Source organism: Bos javanicus, chromosome 3 (assembly GCF_032452875.1).
Source record: "Bos javanicus breed banteng chromosome 3, ARS-OSU_banteng_1.0, whole genome shotgun sequence".
Classification (NCBI taxonomy): Eukaryota; Metazoa; Chordata; class Mammalia; order Artiodactyla; family Bovidae; genus Bos; species Bos javanicus.
The window spans coordinates 33,219,393-33,228,936 of record NC_083870.1 but is presented as its reverse complement, the minus strand read 5'-3'; positions in this window follow the sequence as shown (position 1 = coordinate 33,228,936).

Here is a 9,544-nt window from a genome sequence, read left to right as displayed (position 1 = left end):
TTGCTCTCCATCCTCCACAGCACAGTCTCTGAGCAGTAGCCAAGGTGAGCTTGTAAAAATATGAGGGGACTTCCCTGGTGGTCCAGTGGCTAAGACACCATGCTTCCAAGGCAGGGGGCCTGGGTTCAATTCCTGTTCAGGGAACATCACACATGCTGCAACTAGATCAAAGATCCCAAGTGCTGCAACTGACTTGGTGCAGCCAAATAAATAAATAAATATTATAAAAAGGAAGAGAACAAAAACAATGCATGTCTCTTCTCAAAACCCTCCAATGGCTTCCACGACAGCATACAGGTCAAGTCCTTTCAATGGCTGTAGAGTCTTACCTACTCTGTGCATGCTCAGTAGCTTCAGTTGTATCTGACTCTTTGCTACTCTGTGGACTGTAGTCCACCAGGCTCCTCTGTCCATGGAATTCTCCAGGCAAGGATATTGAAGAGGGTTCCATGCCCTCCTCCAGGGGATCTTCCCAACCCAGGTATTGAACCCAGGCCTCCTGCATTGCAAGAGGATTCTTTACCGTTGAGCCACCAGGGAAGCCAGCCCCCATTATGTCTCTTTGTCAGGGCTCTCTCTTGCTCACTCTGTTTCAGATCAGCCTCCTTGCTCTTCCTTAGACATGATCACAGGCTTCCTCCTCAAGGCCTTTGCACTTGCTTTCCCCTCATTTGGAATGCTCCAGGTGTTTGCATGGTTACTTCCATCAGGCCATCCCCGGTTACCTGTCCAAAACTGCAGTCCCCATCCCAACCCTACCCTCTCCTTATTTATCTCCTTAGCACTTATCACTATTGCATTTATCTTCCTTCTTTTTTTAAAGATTTCTTTGATGTGGACCATTTTTAAAGTCTTTATTAAATTGTTATGATATTACTTCTGTTGTGGGCTATTGGTTTTCTGGCCATGAAGCATGTGGGATCTTAGCTCCCCGACCAGGGACTGAATCCACACTCCCTGTGTTGGAAGGTGAAGTCTTAACCACTGGACTGCCAAGAAAGTCCCCAGCATTTATCGTCTTATCAGCCATTTCCTCTGCTCCATGAAGGCAGGAATACTTTTGTTTTGTCTGCTAGATCCCCCAGTGTCTGACACAGAGTAGGCACTGGGTAAGTATTTGTTGAGTGACCTGCTCTGAGATCACTGTATTCATTAACCCAATTAATTCCCACAGCAACATCACAAGCCCCTGTTTTGTACTTGAGGACATTGAAGCACAGAGAGGTTAAGTAACTAGCCCAACATCACACAGCTGGTAGTGACAGAGCTGATATTTATTTCCAGGCAGTCTGTGTTTTACCACGAGGCTCCACTGCCAGGGTGTGGTGTGTGGTTTTCTGTCCCTGTGGCTGAGAGCCGTCATGCTCCAACGAGTCAGCACGGGTTGGTCATTATCTTCACTGAAGCTGCAATAACAGAATACCATAGACTGGGTGGCTTAAACAACAGAAATTAATTCTCTCATGGTTCTGGAGGCTAGAAGTCTGAGATCAGGGCGCCAGCTCAGTCATATTCTGATGAGAGTTCTCTCTGTGGCTTGCCAATGACCACGTTCTTGCTGGGTGCTCACGAGGCCTTCCCCCAGTGCACGCACCTGGAGAGAGAAAGAGAGCCTCCCTCTTCCTTTTCTTATAAAGCTACCAATCCCCTTAGCCTAGGACCCCATCCTTATGATCTCATTTGACCTTAACTAACTCTTTAAAGTCCTGTCTCCAACTATAGTCACAATAAAGGTTAGGAGTTCAACATGGATTTGAGGGTACACAATCCAGTCCATAGCAGTCATTCTCTGAGTTGAGCAGCCTGAAGTCCAGGAAAGAAGATTCTTATAATCAGGCAGTGACTGTTCTTTTTCACTTGGTTTCATAACAATAATTAGTGGGAGGCTCCTATTAGCCTTGAAACGGGTTGGGGACAGTGTGAAGACATCTCAGTAGATATCGGCTCATTACTATGGTTTACAGTGTGCCGGGCCTGGGCTAAGTGCTTTCCACTATTTCCTTTAGTCATCTCAACAAGCCTGTGTGTGGATGCTGCTCTTATCCCCATTTTGTGAGTGAGAAAACTGAGGCACAGAGAAGTTAACTACCCTGCCTCAGATCACATAGCTGGTAAGTGGCAGAACCAAGCTGTGGACCCAGATCCATTCGACTTCAAAGCCAAGGCTCTTTAGTTCAAGACTTGTTTGTTTTGGAAAATAATAAGTAAGTTACAAGACTACAGCTCCTTTTCAAATATATTTCTTATTGTAATATCTGCCTTAAATCAAACACATCTTTTCTTTAAAAAGCAATTTCTTATTTGTCAGTTTCTAGTCTCCAAAATTACTGCAGACGGTGATTGCAGCCATGAAATTAAAAGACAGTTACTCCTTGGAAGGAAAGTTATGACCAATCTAGATAGCATATTCAAAAGCAGAGACATTACTTTGTGAACAAAGGTCCGTCTAGTCAAGGCTATGGTTTTTCCAGTGGTCATATATGGATGTGAGAGTTGGACTGTGAAGAAGGCTGAGCACTGAAGAATTGATGCTTTTGAACTGTGGTGTTGGAGAAGACTCTTGAGAGTCCCTTGGGCTGCAAGGAGATCCAACCAGTCCATTCTGAAGGAGACCAGCCCTGGGATTTCTTTGGAGGGAATGATGCTGAAGCTGAAACTCCAGTACTTTGGCCACCTCATGTGAAGAGCTGACTCATTGAAAAAGACCCTGATGCTGGGAGGGACTGGGGGCAGGAGGAGAAGGGGACGACAGAGGCTGAGATGGCTGGATGGCATCACTGACTCGATGGACTTGAGTCTGAGTGAACTCCAGGAGTTGGTGATGGACAGGGAGGCCTGGCGTGCTGCGATTCATGGGGTCACAAAGAGTCGGACACGACTGAGCGACTGAACTGAACTGAACTGAACTGAGTCTGCATTTATTAGTTATGAAAGAGAATAGGGTCAGGATAATTGGACTTAAATGTTTTTCTCTGAAATGTAACATTTGCTAAAAGATTACCCAAATTAGGAGAAGATCAGGGTAACATACCAGAAAGAACTTGCACCAGTTCAGATTTGGGTGGTTTATGGCTCTAGTGTGACCTTAGAGTAGTCACACACAAACACCCCTGGGCTTCCACTTTCCCATGATGAAATGAAGGGCCTGGAAGAGCTGACCTTTGATGTCCCACTCCATGCTCCAGGCCCCAGAAGCCCTGCTGGAGTCAGGTGGGGATGTCAAGGTCTTTCTGAAGCTGAGTGTATAGGGGGCAGGAGGAGGGTCCTCTCATTGGTTCTGCTGCTCTGAGGTGGGTGGTGGTGTGGAAGGGGCAATCAGAGAGCCAGGCAAAGGAAGGAATGAGAAACTTGTCTGTTCTCCCCTGGGTGCACAGGCCCAGGGGCAGAAGCTGGGAGGGTGAGAGGTGAGTAACTTACGCTTCTATTCTGGAAGAAGTGAAGAAGTGAAGCCTGTCCACCATGCACCAATGCTGATTAGAGAAGCACCTGAATCACTGCTCCTGCTTTCCTTACATTCCCTGCCGGAGGTTGTCCTCAAATGACCATATATGCGAAGTACATTGTTGTTGTTTAGTCACTCAGTCATGTCCGATTCTTTGCGACCCTATGGACTGTATAACACCAGGCTCCCCTCTCCTTGGGATTCTCCAGGCAAGAATACTGGAATGGGTTGCCATTTCCTTCTCCAGGAGATCTTCCTGACCCAGGGATGGAACCCGCATCTCCTGCATTGACAGGTGGATTCTCTACCACTGAGCCATCTGGGAAGCCATCTGCAATGTATGAATCCTCCAAATTCCTCTCCATCATTACCTGAGATCCTTACCCCTAGCCTGAGAGTGACGAACTGCTGGCTTTGATCTACACCCCAGAAGCTACCAGCCTTCAGCCAGGCTGGCACCCACATACCTGGGACCTGTCCTCCAGCCGCCAGCCCGGGGGGCTCTGGCTACCTTTGGCCTCTCACTATGTGCACTGTGCCTTAGCAATCCTTTCTTAACTCCCTCAGCCCATCTGCTGACCTGGTGCTTGAACTGGAGTGATGCTGTACTGTCCTCTAATTTAAAGATGCATTCAAAGAAGACAAACATAAAATCACTTGCTTTGAATGGCTCAGTTTCCTTTGAGAAGCAGGATGTGTCCTGTGTCCCCTTCAGACCCCAGGCTGGAAAGAATGTGAAAGTGGGAGGGAGGCTGGGGCCCCCTGGCCTGCTTGCTGTGGGTACTGACTCATGTCCTTCTGCACTGAGGACAGCCCTCAGCTTCCCGGGGACGAGGAATGGTAGCCCTAGTGAGCAAATCTGCATAAAGGCATTTTCCAGGGTTGAAAGGCACCTGGGTGGCCTGGGGATCTGGCCACCCTCCTACCCCTGCCAACTCAGGTCACAGAAATGGCAGCCGAGCTGTCTTGTATGTTTAGATCACAGACCTGTGCTGGGGTCAGCAGAGCAGGAGCGCCCCCTGGCCTGGGGCAGCTTCTTAGGGAGAGGGGGAGAATGGGGGGCCTAGGAAGAGGATGACAGAGGGGGCAGGGTGTGACCTAGGGCAAAGAAACTGGCAGGCGAAGAGGGAAGCTTGGAGTAGAAGGGCCTCTGGTTCCCTCCCTTGGCAGCTCTGGCTGGATGGGCCTTTCCAAGCTTTTTTGTCCAACTGTGGGGGTAGGGGTACAGGGAACCACAGCTGCGCCTCCTCTCCACTTGCCTGGCTGAAGCCCACATCTGAGGGGCCTGGGCCCAGGGTGGCCAGATTAAATGTTTGGTGTCAGTGGAATAAACAGTGAATGATTTCTTTAGAGTAGTACAGACTAAATATCTTATGCAATACTTACTAAAAAATGGTCCTTTGTTTATCTGAAATTCAGATTGAGCTGTATGCCCTGCATTTTGATCAGTGAAATCGGAGAGTTCTATCTGGACCCCAACATGAGCTCTCATGGGTCTGCTTCTCTTGGACAGCCCCGACAGCAGGCGTCAGTGCGAACTCCCCTCGACTATACTAAGTTCTTACACAGCAGAGGAAGAAGGCTGGCTCCACAGTGGGACTCCAAGACCTTTCTGACCCTGAAATGCTTTGTCCATCTGGCAGGTGGTATCCTGAAAATTCATTATCAGTCTTTGGCAATTAATAAAAAGTAGCAGGAAGCCAAGTAGACTGGAAGAAAGAAGCTCTGAACAGGAATTTGACTGCAATTGATAACCTGGTGGGAAGAGTGTAACCTCCCCAAACCTGTGCGCTCCCTCACCTGTTGAGTGGACATAAGAAGACCCATTTCATAAGCTTCAATGTAAAGGGAGAAAGATATAATGCATGTACAGGCCATTTGGCACATAGGAGGTGCTTAATACATATTGGTGTTGCTTAGCTGCCAAGTCATGTCCGACTCTTTCGAGATCCCATGGACTGTAGCCCACCAGGCTCCTCTGTCCAAGGGATACTCCAGGCAAGAATACTGGAGTGGGTTGCCATTTCCTTCTCCAGGGGATCTGCCCAACCCAGGGATGGAACCCACATCTCTTGCATTAGGAGGCAGGTTCTTTACTACTGAGCCACCAGGGAAGCCCTTAATACATATCAGTTGATGTGAATTTAGTGCAAAGAGTAGAAGCTATAGAGAACCTGGAAGGCCCTGGGGAGGGAAGGAACCCACCAAGTGGAGATGGAGCCGAAGGAGAAGGCAGCGTCTGGGAATGGCTCTGCCTCTCACACAGTCCTCGCCTTGCTGCTGCTGTTCTGGCACCCCTAGGAGGGCTCAGCGTTCACTCCACCTCCTGTTGTCTAGAAGCCAGGCCACCAGGTGTGAGGGGGAGATTGGGAACAGGCAGACTAGTGTGGGACAGAGATATGGAGGGACTGGAAGATTGGGGCGGAGTGGCAGAGAGCTCAGGAACATCAGGACTTGGCTGTGATACCTGTGGGGCCAGGAGGAAGGAGACAGGAAGGCTGCAGGCAATCATGGCTACCAGGAAGATGGTAATAATCCCTCTAATACACGGATTATTAATCTGGGTTCAACGGACTTACTGAAATTATATGAAAAATCTTACTGTCCTGTATATGTCTATTTTGGGGGGAACAGGTTTATAGTTTTCATCAGATCCCCAAGGTGATCCAGAAAATCTAAGTACCACCACTGTAAACCACTCTGTTTACTTTTATGGGCAAAATTGGTCCTTTCTGGGTCTTTTCCATGTCTTTCCAGGATGTGTGCGTGTGTGCTAAGTTGCTCAGTTGTGTCTGACTCTTTGTGACTCCATTAACTGTAGCCCACCAGGCTTCTCTGTCCATGGGATTTCTCTAGCAAGAATACTGGAGTGGGTTGGCATGCTCTCCTCCAGGGGATCTTCCCAACCCAGGGATCACACCCACATCTCTCACAGTCTCCTACACTGGCAGGCAGGTTCTTTAAAGGCTTCCCTGGTGGCTCAGACAGCAAAGAATTCAGAGTTGCAGAAGCTGCTTTATCTCTAGGTGTGTTTCCTCCCCCCGCCCCCATTCCCCACCTCCACTCCCTAGCTGGCCTCTGTCTACACAGTGCGCCTTTGCAATGATTATTCTGGGGTGTGGTGGGACCTATGTGAGTTTACTGAAGCTCTGGCTTAGGGTATGCGGAGAAAGACCCCTTGAGGGAGGTGGGAAGAGCTTTGCTTTCTCTTTCTAGCAGGAAGATGTTCAAAGGTGTTTTTCTGGTCCCTAAACTCACCTGTCAAGCAAAACTCAGGACAGGAGCCAGATGGGAGATGGCAAATTTGGATTTGGCCATCATCATCCAGGCCCCACCTGCCTGGTGTGCCTGACAGGTGAGCCTAAGACGTGATCTCCTCGGGAGGGGATCCAGAAGACAGAGGAAACAACAGCAGTTCTCACCATATGCTTTGTATTTTCCAAGAAATTAAGCAGAGTTCCTTCCTCCCAGTGAATTTCCTTAACGAGGATATTTTAAAGCCTTGGAAAACATTCTTGTCCTACTTTAATCATATAAAGACTGTCAGTGCTGGGAGGGAAAGATGGAAGAGAGAGAAAGAGAGAGTGAGAGAGGGGTAGAATGAGTGAGTGAGGGACAGAGAGAGAAAATGAGAAGAAAGAGGGAGAAGGGAAAGGAGAGATAGAGAAGAGGGGAGATGAGGAAGGAGGAGGAACAAAGAGGAGGGGGGAAGGAGGAGACGGGAGGGAGGAAGGGGAGGGAGGAGGGAGGGAGGGAGGAGGGGGAAGGAGAGGGGAGGGAGGAGAGGGAAGGGAGGAGAGGAGAGGGAGGAGAGAGGAGGGGGGAGGGTAGGGAAAAGGAAGAGGGAGGGAGGAGGAGGAAAGGGGAGGGAGGAGGGGGAGGGAGAAGGGGGAGGGAAAAAGAAGAGGGAGGGAGGAGGAGGAAAGGGGAGGGAGGAGGGGGAGGGAGAAGGGGGAGAGAAAAGGAAGAGGGGAAGGAGGAGGGGGAAAGCAAATAGAGAATGTCTTTAAGGAATTACAGAGCAGTTCTTTCCTTGAATGAATTCCTCTCCCATTTTCTTCTCTCCCCAGGGTGCTGCTACTCTGGCTGCCTCTCCAAGATGAACCACCTGAGGTCTCCAGGAAAGGAACCCTTTCACCCCAGGGTCATGCTCCCTCTGGTTCCAGCCCTCCTCTGTAGGGGGATTCTTTGGTGATGGGGCATCTTCCACAAGGCTCCTCATCTGAGGGGAGGGAGTAAGGCAGAGCAAAGCTTTGGAGGACGCAGAAGCTTGGACTGCGGAGCCCAATGTGGGTAACTGCCCAGCTGGAAAGTCCACTGCTGAGAGATGCTAGCCATCTCTCTCAGATGAGATGAGATGCATCTCATCTCTCCTGCAGACCTCTCTCAGCTCCACATCTTAGCTCTCTCCCCGTACCCTGTTGTGACAACTTTCCAACCTCAGCATGTCTCCTCACCCCTGCTCAGAGCCAGAGCTGACCCCTGTCCCCAGTCTCCTTGTCAGTCCTGAAGTCAGGGCTTCAGGAGCTCTCCCAGCCAGTGAGGCTGGCCTCCTCTTAGAGAGGGATGAAGGGGCACCAGAGATGGAAGCAGAGGAGTCTTCTCTGGGACTTCTATCTGCTTCTGAGATGGAGCCTGAATTCTTCCCCTGCTATTGCCCGGAAATCTCTGCTTCTGAGGAAGAAAGTCACCCTGTGGAAACTGAGGTAGCTACGAGCTATTCATTGTACCCTGGGCATTCCCTGATGGCTTCTTTCTTTGGCTGGTGTGCAGGCAGAACTGGCCAGAAGACCTCATTTCAGCCTCTGGTCAGCACTGACTGGACACCTCTCTGTCCTTCCAGACGAGAGCTTCCAGAAGTCCCTAGGTCACCCCCAGGAGGGAGTGGTGCCCCGTGTGTCTAGCTGTCTCACATTCCTTGGCTTTAGCGCCTCAAAGGACAGATGGAGAACTGGGTCGGGGAGAGCAGAAGGGAGGAAAACATTGGGAAAATCTACCAGACAGAGCTCTGAAAGGGCAGGGATCCTGCCCTAGTTAACTCTGGGTCCTCAACACCCAGCACAGTAGTGGGCAGAGAGGACATATAGGAACTGTTGACAATGGAGTGAACGCCTGAGGCCTTGGTCTGCTTATCTGAAAACAAAATCTCTGGGGCTCATGTAGCATCAGCACTCTCTGATTTCATAGAAGAGCGTTAGGAAGGGGAGTCTATTTGCCTAAAGTTCTGGGAGTAGATTTTGAAAATAAGCATGATCCTTCCTTGGGAAAGTGAGAGTTTGTTTATTAATTCATTTGACAATGGTGTATGAAACATCTGATTTATCAGGCATTGTATGAGGTGCTGGGGTTACAGTTTATAGTCTAGTCAGGGGGACATGTTTGACCAAGTAATCTTATAGATGAATAGTTTCAAACTGTGATCTGTATGTCAAATGCAAACTTAGAGGCCTGAGAAGGGTGAACAAGGAGAATAGGAGATTACCAGGCTAGTGTGAGGGTTCTTTTCTTGAGGAAGTGTTTTTTGAGAGAGGGGTTGAAGGGCAAGGAAGAGTCAAGTTGGAGAATGAGTCAGGTTGGAGAATGAGACAGGTGAAAAAAAGAATTCCAGGCTGAGGAGTTTTCCCCTCAAATATCGGCTCACAGTTGAAAAATGGTTTCTGAAGTTCTGGACATCACATCTAGTTGTGACTATATCCGGGAAAGAAGAGGGAGTATCTGTTTCTCTATCTCTTTTTAAGTAACCTTTCTCAACCCCTCTCTAACTACTCTCCCCCCACCCCCCAACCAAACTTCCTTCATGTTACTTGCCCAACACTGGTTAATATGATGCTACTTGAATAAATACTTGCCAAGAAAATGAGATGATCAGAACTGGTTGAGAAGAATCAAGATTACTATCACTGTCTTTGATTGCTGCTGCTAAGTCACTTCAGTCGTGTCCGACTCTGTGTGACCCCATAGACGGCAGCCCACCAGGCTCCCCGTCCCTGGGATTCTCCAGGCAAGAACACTGGAGTGAGTTGCCATTTCCTTCTCCAATGCATGAAAGCGAAAAGTGAAAGGGAAGTCGCTCAGTCATGTCCGACCCTTAGCGACCCCATG